Source organism: Sinohyriopsis cumingii, chromosome 10 (genome assembly GCF_028554795.1).
Source record: "Sinohyriopsis cumingii isolate HCF-2022 chromosome 10, ASM2855479v2, whole genome shotgun sequence".
In the NCBI taxonomy this organism is placed as follows: domain Eukaryota; kingdom Metazoa; phylum Mollusca; class Bivalvia; order Unionida; family Unionidae; genus Sinohyriopsis; species Sinohyriopsis cumingii.
This window is the reverse complement of record NC_142970.1, coordinates 40403292-40418000: the sequence shown is the minus strand read 5'-3', so window position 1 is coordinate 40418000 and position 14709 is coordinate 40403292. Positions and strand designations below refer to the sequence as shown.

Genomic DNA, 14709 nt, shown 5'->3' with positions numbered 1-14709 from the left:
TAAAGCCTGTTAGTAAAACTACCCAACACGAGGATTTCATACATTTGCAACTCCTAGATGGATGGTAATGTTTTCATTTTTGTAATGTAGATTTGGACATTCTTGCCACCAGTATGGAATATGTGTTTCAGAAACACAAGCAGCTTTCATCATATTTGCATATAGGTTTTATATGTTGTGAGTATGTTGTAGGAAGTTTTTTTAAATAACATCATATGAGATGATGCCAGTGGAAATGGCAGAAAAGTGTCTGTATTGTTCACCAACTACACCTTGTTCTTACAAAATGTGGCTGTTACACATTCCCATGATGATGTCACTGACAGCCATCAGTGAGGAATGCCCCAACAAGCATAATACAAATTGCTTCCATTGTAATTGTTACAATTCCATTCTGACCACTCCGGTGTCCTAGTGGTTAGAGCGTCCGCCTCAGAAGCGGGAGGTCATGGGTTCAAACCCCAGCCAAGTCATACCAAAGACTTACGAAAATGGTATTAACAGCTACCTCGCTAGACGCTCAGCATTAAGAGGTTAGTGTTAGGACTGATCGGCCTGGTGTCAGGATAATGTGACTGGGTGCAACATCATACTACATGTTTGCAGCATGATGCCCCAGTGCTATACATCACTAAAAACTGCCACTCTGCAGACATCCTAGCAATATGACTGAAAAATTATTCAAGCTACGTTAAAAATCCAATCACACACACACAATTCCATTCTACGATCCAGAACCAACACTAATTCCGTACTACAGTTCTTGCATTTCAATCCAATTTTGCTTTTGAAATGTAGTGCCACTCAATTCATAATGAACCCATTCATTTCAAACACTCGCAAATACTAATTATTCCTGCCTACAACTGAAAAATATCTATATAAAAAAACGTGTAACTGTGTTTTATGCAAGGGCATGGAGATGCACAAAAACTTGCACCTGAAGCTTGAATAAAACCCCGACTGTGGATAAGACTTTACCCATCGATTACCCCAGCTTGGGGATAAATTCCGACCGTGGCGATTTATTATATATCCTATGATTGCTCCAGCTTGAGGGCAAAATCCAAGCACATCCCTAAAAAGATAACAAGTATAACGGCTCTTTACCTTCTATAAATGCCACTTGAGCTTCCTGATGCTGTTGTATCTGCCATTTGACAGAATCACGAATGTGGATATGTTTCTTAATTGCCTCTAGTTGTTGAGCTAGTTTAGCTGTATGAAATTTCTTTGTGCAGACTCACTCATTATTAATATTACAACAGTGATTTAATTACACATCACCTGTCAGCACACCGATGATAAGTCAGTTATTTTATAACACACCAACAAGCTTGCCCCTTGCACCCCCTCCCCTTTTTTTATTTGGGCACCTGTGGACATGAATCTGCAAGGCTCAAATTGTCATTTTTAATATAAGATCTCAACATTTTTAAGGCCTTAATTTTAAAGACATCCTTAAAACCCCCAAAAGGTTATCAACTGGATCACCAGCCTTCGTTTAGAGTAACAGCAAGTATATATATATATATATATATATATATATATATATATATATATATATATATATATATATATATATATATTAGGTCTAAGGAAACACAATAAAAATGTTTGATTTAACAATGACATATTTGCCTCAGGTCTGTGATCCTGAAGTGAATATTAACTGTCCATTTATTTTCTTGGCTTTTCTTTACTAGGAGATTGATTATAAAGATTTCTGCAATGGAGAAGTCAATGTAAAAATTGGTTACTATAACATACTTTTTACGCCATGTTTGAAAAAATAAATCCAATGGAAAGGTTATAGTCTGAAAATCTTCATTAAATTAAGTTAATATAGGGGAAAAAACTTTAAGAGTTCATAAATATTTTTCAGTGCTGAATAAAGATATAACATAACACTTTCTGCTTTGATTTTAATAGTTTCTGAGAGCATGAAAAATTTCTAGAACTATAATGTATAAATGTTTTCAAAAGATCATATTAATATGAGTGAAAAATCTGTTATGAAATAAACCGACAAGATCTTGTATGAATTCATGTTATCTTTAAATATGATATTTGTGTGAAAATATCTGGAAGAAAAAACAAGATGGTGCCACTCACACATACAATGTGGTTGCCACAGTAGCCATATTAAGAAACTTTTTATCGCTACTTCTGAATGGATAATTGTGTCAGCGTGTCAACATGTGTACAAAATACTTATGTTGATGTCTAGCAGGTCCTGAATGAGAATTATGGTGCTGTACAGACATCCTATAAGGCCACCAATGTGGCCATCCTGAAAATCTTGGTATAACTACTTCTCCTGAATGAATCGTCATATCAGTGAAAGACTTCTTATGTCTAGTTGGACGTAAATGAAAATAGTGCCAATCTAACCTCCAATATGGCTTTTTTAATGGGCATCTGGAAAACCCCTTCCTTGCTACTTCTCCTAGATGGCTGGTCATTTTGACATTGTGCTTTCACTAGATGACCTATTTGATGTCTGGTTGGCCGTAAATGGAACTTTGCATATGGTTTTGATGTCTAGTTGGTCCTAAATGTGGTTTTTGCTGCTCATAAACTTCTAATGGTATTATAGTTGGTTCCTTAATGAAACTGCTGTACAAAATTAAAAGGCCTTCTCACTTTCTATCAAGTTGGATACAATTATCTTTACCAGCTAGGATTTCTTGATCCTCTTTTTTATACATCAACCCTTCACATATGTAGTTAGCTAAAACTGTATTTTGAACAATTAATTGCCCTCTTGCAAATACAATCCCAATTGCCTGCTTTTACCAGTGTGAGAGCTCCTTATATAAGTAGCTAAGTATTCAGTAACTGAATTTCCACATCCACATGCATCAACTCAGAATTGAAAGTTGCAAAACATATACAAATTTGAAAATCTTGAGACATGTGTCACTTTGCATGGTGGGTGTTATGATTTAAATGCAACAAGGAAATTTAATTAGGGTTAATTTCTTTAAGCTGTATTCAATCATGGGGCCCTGGATTATAGAATGGTCTAGGCATACACATCACTAATCAACTCTCTCTAGTCCAACCAATGTGTGTATATGAGAAAGCTTGTCAGTAGCGTTATGTGTGTTGATTTCTTCTAATAAATATGTTGGCTGCCAAGTAAAGTCTATGATGTCCTGAAAAATGGTGTTAAGCTCCATACAGGCAAGCTAAACAATCAATGATATAATGGAACAGTAGACACCATTTTAGCTAAATATGCCAAGAATTGATTTAGAGACTTGGTTAGTGATGATGACTTAAAATTGGCAAGGGATTAAAAAGATAAAAGAAATGACCTTTCATGGCACTGTAATATAACAAATGAGGAAAAACAAAAGTTTATTGCATTTGAACCTTTTGTTTTTTCACAGTTTCAATTTAATTTAAGTCATAAGGCCCCTTATTTTGCCTTACCAAACATATAGCAAGTTATTACCTCAAGCCCTAGCACTAATAATGCCTCACAAGTAAGCAGTCTTTTATGAAGTCTCAGGTCTGAGTATATGTCTAGCAATACTTATGTCCAGTTTGTTTATAAAATTCTTTCTCACATGGTACAGTTTTCAGAGAGACACGATAAATTCAACAAGTGTGGTAATGAAGGGACAGGCATTCTTTATTTATGCACACATCCCAAAGGGACATTGCTATGTTTGAATCAACACTGAACTGAAGAATGGAGCATCAGCTGCATCAATTAAAATATTGTGGCCCACACAAAATACTGCAAGGACTATAATCAATTTATGAGTGCAATGGGCATGAATTACTGTAGCAGACTGGAGGAAGTAATCCGAATTTATTAATATCTTGAAGCTAAATATAGTAAAGTTTTCATCTATAATCTGTGGAATCGTTTTTGCACACAGTTTGCAGGATTTGTCTTTGGGTCATCGTTTTTCTTTCTCTTCATCTTTCTAGCTTTTGGTATCTTGATAAGTCTTATGGTGCCGTGCAACTGCACTTGATGATTACCACAGCCAGTGACATTGTATCAAATCTTCTGGGATCAGATGATTCAATGCAAATTCCACATAACCTATCACCATCCTCATGTTTGCCATCTGAATTACTAAGTTATTTTGCCAAAATAATAATAAAAACAATCTGGTCTGATGTGTTGATAGCGTTCTGAATGACCATAATATATTCTCTGTATCTACCCTAGAAAATCCTGAGTGGATCGCTGTTTGGTTTTAATAAATCAAAGTAATCCAATGAAAGGCATTTTACAGACACAAGTGTCTGTTTCCTGTATGCAGTGATTAAATGATAGTATTATGTCTTTATTTTTTTAAAACTGATGATACATATGATCACCTTCAATGTGCAATATTAGTTATGTTAATTAACGAGTGGGCAATATTTGAATTTCAAAGATAAAAGTGTATGCCATGATCACTTTAGTAGGATGATTTGTCAAGTGAGGTTATCTTTTCTGTTTGAATAAATATTGTTAACTAAACTATTTTCGCAAGTTATGACATAAGAATGATTCAAAGAAAGAAAATTCATTAAATTGAACATATAAAATGTAATACTGCAACAGAGTCTAGATGAACTATTTCTTCAGAGACACAATCCAGACTCTGTGGCAGCAAAATTATCAAATAGGACACAACTAAGAGACAATCACATTTTCAGTCACAATGGTTTGACAATTATCAATGGCTTGAATTCATTGACTGTGAAGGCAAAGTGATTTGCAGTTACTGCAAAAAAAGTTCCCAAACTGTCACAGATTTTAAATTCTACCAGTGGACTTGTAAGTGTAACTGACAAATTCAGGATTTAATCAAGCAAGTCTCATGATAGTATTATACCTAATAAAGCAAAATGTAGCACAGTATATTCATGACACTTAGGCCAGCATGTACAAAATATTCCTCAAGTTACAGTTGCTAGCACTCCACTAAGAAATGTCATTTTATAATAAATAAAAATGTAATTGAAAAAAAATCGATAAAGTGATTGCACTCATTAACATAGCCTACTACCTAACTCAATAATGGAAATGATTTGGTTCATTATATCTTTATGTTTTATGGAATAAATGCATACATCTGATTGAATTTTAGGCAAGAGACCGAACTTTTGGGTTAAGTTAAAATGTATGTGGAACAAATGCATTTTCTAAAACTACTTGTATCAGTGTGCATTGTGACTTTTCTTTAAGATAACTCTAAATGGTACTGGGTATATATCATTTTCTTCAACTGCACACTGTTGTCTTCCATTTGATTTGATGACTTACAGCTATACTGTCTACACAGTAGGCCTCAACGTCAGGAAAAATTCTGTATACTTCAGTTACAGCTGAAATAAGTTTTCCATTAGTACCTGAATCAGACAAAAAAGGTTGTGTTCTGGTGTGTGAATAGAAATGGCTAAAAGTAATATAGACAAAAGCCATAAGAGTACACAAGTTACATATGAAAACCACCAATTCACTTGCATGTGTGGCATACAAGTTCAAAGATTTGCTTCATGTTTGTTTGTGTACACACATTGTTCAACTCATAAGATATTTTAAGAGCTATTTCTCTATTGCATGCACAATTCATTTACAAATGTGATTAGTGGGCCACACCGAAGGCCATACTATAAGTTCACTTGGCAATACGGTAACGTCAGCTGAAAAGTATAATCATCCATTAAAGAGCATTATGATATGAACATTAGGTATTTAGGACATATAGATTTTTCTTTTCCAAATGGAGTCCAAGTAATTATTGCCCAATCCAGGTATAATTTTGTACACAAGTAAAGAACAAAACAAGATAAATCTTCATTTATGTGCAATTGACAATACACTTCTTAATGAATATACACTTTTGCATTTATTTTGTATCACTTGAATAAACAATATTTCTTTCAGTTCATTTTAAACTTTTATTTTATATCACTTGAGTAAACAATATCTCTTTCGTTTCATTTAACACTTAGAAACAGGTTCTTCCAGTTACAATAATCAACTCTGGAAACAATAAACAAACTGGAACTTTTGACCTAATTATATTACAATTACTAGGGTTAAAACAATAAATTCCTTAACATAATAAATTAACAGTTCCAGTTAATCAAACACAAAATCATCTTTTATACAGGGTGTGAACTGTTAATATTTACAGGATAAAGCTTATAGTTTCCAAATCGATTGAAGCTTACATGTTGCAGTTGCTGGCACATATATATTTCCAGCATGGTTTGCATACATTCCACCTTTAATAATTTTGTTACTTCCCTACCCCACCCCATTCAGCAACAAGTATCAAAAATCAGGCTCATTCTAAGGCAAAGTCTGTAACTTGTGTACCACAGTCATCAGAGAGACAAAGATGCAAAACTTTATGATGCCTGTCAAAGGAAGAAAACAGTTTGTTGTTTACCCAAGTTTTGAACCAGTTAACTTGAATTCTCAGACCGTCAATTGCTACAGCCCCACTAATTACAATTGTTAGGGAATAATGAGAACTGACCTTCAGTTATCTGTGTATATATATAATTTTAATAACCAAGAATACCGGATGTCTGGGAACATTATAACATTCAATGGTAACGTCAGAACTGAGATGAGAGAATTAAACAAACATAGTACATGACATAATATATCTATAAACTATTGACTGGGAAAAATACTACAGAACACCATTTCTGCTGGCAGTAAGATGTTGAACCTATTTGTCATAAATATCAGGTTGGACATCTAGGACCAGTAATATTCATAATGGGCAGTACCCCCCCCCACCCCCACCCCCCAAGTGAGAAGGGCCTGATTTGTAATCTAAGCCACCCAACCTATCACAGCCTTTATAGTACTTGAGACAAATATTGAGTAATAGTAAAACAAATTCTGAAAGTTATTAAAACCAATTTGTTATATTTCCATAACTCTGCATAGTTAACTGTGCAAGCATACTTAAACATATCAGTGTATGACAGTTAAATTGAGCTATAGCATCGATTAACAGAAGCTACGAATACATCAACAAACAGTGAACAATCATCTTCACAATAAATGTCAAACATTAGCATCCATAAGCTGTCAAGACAAGTTGTTACACTGGATATATAATCATCCATTTATTTCAAACAAGCTGTGAAAAACGAACCTCACGTCCGCTATATGTACGCTGGCCATTGCAAAGGATGCTTTAATAGATTAATGTTTATCGTCGTGTCTTGACAACCATTTTGCGCACGCACACCGAAAAGTCATGCTATATATTTGTTACTTGTGAACGTATTCGTGGGCAGTACGCTATATATTGTTCCCGTGGCCGTATTCACGGGCAGAATGCTATATGTTTGTTCTTCGTGAACGTATTTTTGGCCAGTTACTTTGTCATCTTCAACCTAAAGGTCAAAACTGCCCATGAAATTTATATATCTGCCCACGAACCGAAAACATGAATAGGACTATAACATAAGTGTATATACTTATTTTCAACATATACATAATTACTATGTAAGAAATACAACCTATGTATATGTATTTTGATTTTGATTTGAAATGTAAACTATATCATGTCCTTCCCGTAAACCCACTTTCGGGATGACTGCCCACAACGCACCTAAACGTGTATATATATATATATATATATATATATATATATATATATATATATATATATATATATATATATATATATATATATATATACATATGGTGGCCAGAGAAAATGGTATGGACAAAATGTTAAGTGGACATACTGGTATTGGACATATTGGTATTGATAAATTGGTGAGGACAAAATGGTACGGAAAAAATGGTATCGGGCAAAATGGCACTAGGATTAAATGGTATAGACAAAATAGTATGGATAAAATGTTGTAGACAAAATGGTATGGGACAAAACGGTATAAAATGGTACATATATTAGAATTTCGCAGACTGATGAAAATAATAATTAGCTAAAATCATAATAAAATTTAATTTTTATATTTAAATATTCATGCATACATAAACTAGCTGACAAAGATACCAATACAATTGATTTTTATTACATTCGTGTAACTTCGGAAATGTTAATTTTATTTTATATAATAACAAAATTCAAGTGAAACTGCAAAAAACTCATACCGAATCTACAAAATACAACGATGCCAAATAGCAATTCAATGCAATTTTAATGACTCTAAAAAATCGCAACAATTAAAAAAGGACTTTATGTCAATATGTATCTGCATTCAACCCAGACATAAGCTAATGAATAATTGTTATTCATATCATCTGAGATAAAGTTTATGTTGGTCTCATTTTTAAATCAGACAACTAAAAATAACTTTATGATGACCTTCAGCAACCTGGCTTTCTGGCATTAAAATTAAGCATTTACCATGAACCCTAGGAATAACTTGATCTAGTGTTTGTGTTACGCTTCCATGGTCTTACTTACCTTTCAAAAGGCTTTCAAAAAGTTATTTTTTATTATAACATTTTAAGTTCTTCTAACTACACTTAATTATTGGTGTCCCGTCGTTTGCGCGCATATCATAAATGCGCTGACAATATATTCCAGCAATTGTTACATTTGCGATTAGCGGAAAAGTGACATCCTAGAAAGCATGGTAGGACTTACGAGACCTCTGTATATGGCATATATTTAGGGACGGTCTGCCGTGCAAAATTTTCCAAAACGGTTATATATTTGGGAGATATTGCTAGAGTGCTCAATATAAATGTTATCTTACTGCGACTAGTCTGACCTCATATGATACATTTTATTTGAGTGTGCCTTGTATGTGGGACATTGATTAGTTTATTTTTTCTATTTATAAAATATTTTATAGTAGTCAGAGGTTTTGTACACGTCTTTTGTCATGTAGCTATATACTTTGGTCTTTATTTGTCTTGAATTGCTTTTTTGTTTTAAAATTTAAAAAAATGTTTGTATTGGTAATTTTTATCAATCAACCATGGCCAACTGACAATGGCAGCCTATTAATGTTATTTATTAAAAACTTGTCTGTTTTTTTTTTACATTTTATATTAATAAAAGTGTAGTCGTACCATTTTGTATGTACCATTTAATCCTAGTGCCATTTTGTCCGCACCATTTTATCCATATCAATTAGTCCAATACCATTATGTCCACTTAACATTTTGTCCGTACCATTTTGTCCGCTACCATTTTGTCCTAGTACCATATGTGTGTGTGTGTGTGTGTGTGTGTGTGTAAAAGGTTAGAGTTAGGGGTATATATATATGTGTGTGCGTTAACGATTTACCATGTATTCTGTGTCTGATGATTTACATAATATTAAAATCTGTTTATTCAAAGTGTCTGTGTAGATCATGATATATAAATAACATATTCAGCCAAAAAATCCGGCAATCTTGAACATACCTCAAATCTTGATGATTTTCTTCATAGTACATGATTGTGTTTGTGGTACGTGTAAACATTCAATTTACTCAAAATATATTGTCAAACGCAAATCACATTTTATCATTTGATTGGAAACAAAAGCTTATAATGTCTGCCAATGGATTCTATAGTGTATTAAAATGCTACTTGTGTTTTAAAACATACTCAAATAATGCCAGTTAATCACGAAGTTGTCGATCGAACAACATGAGATTTCATGTGTATTATCATACACTTCGTTTAAATTGCATCCTAATTTAAATATATGGTCTTTCAAAATTTGTTCGAATTGATATTTCATCCCAGTATATCATACATATCTCTGACATGCCGATTAGCCCAGTCAAAACACTGAAAAGATCTTTCTTTCTGCCAAAGTACCTATGTTAAGTCGAGTAGTCCTCCTCGCAGGAAGGATCAAGATACCAATCCTTTGGATAGTCGACATCAGGTTGAAGATTTTCAGGCTCACACGAATACTCCCATGTAAGCTAAAATTAAAAATAACATCTTTATTTCCGTGCTTCAGTTAGAACGAATGATGCAAAGAAGTCCACAAAACACATCAAACAACGACGGACAGGTATAGCGCATCCTTTTGTTTTACCTAAGCCATTGTAAGCACTAAAACACTAGCCATTCCACGATACCAATAGTTTGAAACTCACACAGGAAGGTGGGGTGCAATCTTTTATAACATTTCTGCTTAATGGAGAACATGCAATTCTGAAAGGAGATAGTGAATGTAACACTTGTCCACATTCGCATTTATTCTACATGAATCTCTAATGTAATAAATATATGAAAAATAAAGTTGTCCTAATTCTTATGTTACATGTTTAGGCTCGAATAAATAGTAGCACAAGAAAGAGTGGAAACAACAAGCTCTGAAACAATTAATACATTATTGATATATTTCCCGGGATAAATACTGTAAAACAAGAAAAATAAGAAATTACAGTTTAAGAATCAAATTAAAAAAAATGATCCAAAAATAACCCACAAGTAAAATTTAAGAAATCAGAATATTGAAGTGTTATAATGAAATCAAGTTCGCGTCCCGACGTACAATCCAAGATGGAAGGTGATAACGTATGCTGCATCCTGTATTATGTTGTGGTCTACATTTCCTTGTAGAAACTCAAACAGTAACACTCCGGTGTTGGAAATCCTAATACAATTTGTAGGAAATGTCATTTTTTAAGAATTCTGTATGAGCACACAAATATTTCCAGAGAAACGAATTAATCTTTTACAATTCAAATAATCTGAAGAAAAATTAATATATAATTCCAAAACTTGCTGCAACAGAAGGAAACGACATAACGTGATCATATTTACATACCAAAAAAATCACTTAGCCCCAGTATCAAATTGATAACAACCAATCATTTTACTCCGCGAAAAAGTTGCTTACTTCTCTAAAACTATTTACACGTCGAGAGTCATTTAGCCAACACAGCCTCGATCTCGGTATTATTATTCTTACAATTAAAATAAATTAAAAGAAAAACTTGTGGACATGACTGTTGCTAATTTTGAATTAAGGTTGGAAAGTACGTCAGATATAAATACATATTCACACAAATGAACAGTCAATATCAAACTATTTTCTTGAAAAAGTATCGAGTTATAAGTAAATAGAATTACATTATTGTGACACAATGAAATAAAAAAGAAAAAGATCTTAAAACTTACAAACAGTTAAATCAGATATAAATTAAATCAAATATACATAATAAATACTGACCCAAAAGCAGATCCAAAACAAACACCATACGAAAGTATTTAGGATGGCAGACAAATCACGAAGTCACAAATTGAATGTTTCAATAAGCATGATTGGACTCATTTTCCCGAACTAATCCGTTGCCAGGGAAGAGATTGAATATTTAATGTTTCCAATGATACGATATTAATGTCGAAATAATGTAAAGGTTATGTATATAATATGTGAATATAGCATGTAGATTGATGTGCTGACATACATTTGAAAAGACCATACCCATAATCAACTGATCCACATACACTTACACTGTATAGCTTAAGACCAATCCCGTAATCCATAAGTCAATCTGCACGTACACTGTATTGCATTAGACCAATCCCACAATCGATTGGTCGGTCCACACGTACTTTGTCAAGCTTAAAACCAATCTCTTTCTGCATTCTTTCGCTGACACAGACACGGTACTGCTTAACAGCAAATCCAGTTTTTATTCATCATTTGACACACTACAGAGCTTAAAGAAATTTTATAGCCATTGACACTTAAAGTGCACAACTTAAGATCAACTGTTTGTGTTCACTAATATTTACACAACACAGATAAAACACACTTATATCATGTGACAGTAAATGAGTCATAGAGTGTGCTCATTTTACAATTCTGCATGCCAAGAATAACTAAACATAGCTTTTACTTACAAGTGAAAATACACCCTCTTTTGAGCAACTGACTGTATTGCAGTAGATATCCTTAGTCTCGTCGGGCTCTAGAAGGCTGTCATATATCAGGCAGCTTGTAAAATTGGTAACAAAGATTAATAGGATAATGATGGTCACTATGACGACTTTGCTGGTATTGCTTGTGATTGTTACAGTGATGTAACTAATAATCAAGAACAGAAGTTGAAATATTAGTATTGACAGCAGTATCAGTAGCAGCATGAGTAGTAATAAAAGAAAAACATTATTAGTAGCTGCCAGCAACTTTGGATGTATTATTATTAGTAGCAGTGCCTTTTAACAGAATCACTAGTAGCAAGCAACATTATTACCTGCCAAATCAGCAGCAGTAGTAATATTAAATGATACAGCAGAGGAAAACCTTTAGTGGTAGAACGTTTTAAATGACCAGAACTATAATAATCTTCTGGAAAGAACGGAAGGGAACAATTGAAAGATGTAACTGTCAAAACAACCTTTCTTGCACGAGCAGTCTGCGTCATTGTCATTGTTGCACCATTTGTTGTTGCTGTCAACACAATATTCATTACATTCGCAACCTCTGAAAAGGGTAAAAGGTATATTAGACTTTGAATTATGTAAATTATATCTGGTCATCACGAATTTAAGCCATTCATAGTTCACCGATTTACTATTAACATAAGAATACCAATGAATATATATATATATATATATATATATATATATATATATATATATATATATATATATATATATATATATATATATATATATATATATATATATATATATATATATATATATATATATATATATATATATATATATATATATATATATATATATATATATATATATATATATATATATGTATACCTCGGATATATATTAAGAAACTCATTTCGAAGTCTTTAATGTCGCTGCTGAAAATGCAAAATATCACATTAAGTATGGAAATAGCCAACTTTGCATTGCGTCCTTTCCTTCCAGGAAATCCGTAGATCTAAAATATCGAAGGAACAAATACTCTTTGATAATTATTTTGTAACATACTTGATGCTTTAGTTTCAGATTACTAAAGGTGATTTTTACAGAAATAACCTTTCGTTTCATACATGTATTTTTCCTTTTGCCAAGTGATGAAAATACTTTATATCTTCAATCTATGTTCAGAAAAGGAGCCGTGAAAATATTCTGTATACATTTTGTACCGAGGTAGAACCTATGATAGGGAACGTTGTGTACGTCTATAGCAAATGTGATATATGGGTGCAGTCATATAATATCTGAGTTATTTATGTACTCAGGTACACACTGAGATGGAGTTATTACGATATTACATATAAAATATACACCATTACCCTTCCGGACAATCAGACAGTACATTCGATATGACGAAGGCAAGTACGAAGACCGCAGCTAAGCCAAACGACTTCATCTCCTAGAATAGAGAATGCGGCACTGATATAAATGTATAAATATCTGTCACATCATCAAGCAGCTTCAACGCGGAAATACTCCAAGAAGTGATTTAATTTTTTGATAAATTGTTTATGTGTAATATTTTAGATTTTCAAACACTGTCCAGAAAATAAAACGGTCATATAACTAGATAAACTATGCGTTTGTAATATTTTATTTTAGATATCCTTCGTTAATCTGGGACATTAAGACGCAGCCTTAACGTGAAAATTACCTGTGGTAATCATATTACAAGTCAACTACCCAATCACAAAAGTGCATGACAGATGATGTACTGAAAAGACAATCGAGTTTTTCATGTTTCTTTGTCTATTTGGTGAGTCATATTTTGTTTAAAGTACGTTGGCTACGTCTTTACAGCGAACAAGATATAATCTTAGTCAATAACAGCAGTTCTGGAAGAAGACAACATAAGGACCTTAGTATATTCCGAGTGATTAAGATTCTGAATAAAATACGAACATGTGTACACGCGAGTGAATGAATGAATAGTAAATGCTTAGCAAAGGGGAATTATGCATAATAATATTTTGCGATTCTTTCTTCAGTATAGTTGCTTATCATGGAGAGTTTGGACGTCATGCACAATTCTCTAGTGTTTACTATTCAATCACATCATGGATATTCAACGACTGACTAATAAACCCACCATTACCGAATAATATACATAAGTAGAACTAACTAGTGAAAGGATAAACTCATAAACTCGTCAGCTACTTCGAATCCATGCAGCAGAATGGACAGATATTACAATGAGAATACACAAGTAATCTCATTACAACCATAAGAAAGTTAAAACGCTATTGAAGGCAAAGTCAGTTGGTGGGATATGAAAAAACAGGTGGAAACGTGCAAGGACTCTGGAGAAGGACATCTTAGTTATCGTATCTCCATTAACAATAAAAGGAAAGGTAAAGTAGTTAGAAATATTTACACAAAATCAAAGAAGAAAAATCAACATAGATCTTTTAGCGACGTAAGTCAAAGAAAAGTGGTTCGTGCATAAAGCATCCGCTTTCTACAAGAACCTGAACCATGATATTGATCGATGTGACCATCAAGGTTATCAATATCCCATGAAAGCATTTGTGCGGAAAAGGTTTCTGAGCCAGAGGGTTTAAATAAACGTCTTATGGCCATTCGTATCAGGTAATAATTTACATGCATTCCCGACACTCGTCACATATATAAAATCAAGATATATATATATATATATATATATATATATATATATATATATATATGTGTGTGTGTGTGTGTGGGTGTGGGTGTGGGTGTGTGTGGGTGTGTATGTGTGTGTGTGTGTGTGCGTCTGTGCATGTCCGTTTGCGTATGTGTGTGTCTGTGTAAGGATCAATATAATTAACATATAGAAAGGATGAAGAAAAAGGTATTATAA

General features: G+C 33.1%; 1 long non-coding RNA gene across 3 annotated transcripts in view; it reads right to left on the bottom strand.

Annotated features, from left to right (window-relative positions):
• Positions 1–14709, bottom strand: part of LOC149789907 (uncharacterized) — a 2017354-nt gene that overhangs the window by 962775 nt on the left and 1039870 nt on the right. The window lies entirely within an intron of this gene.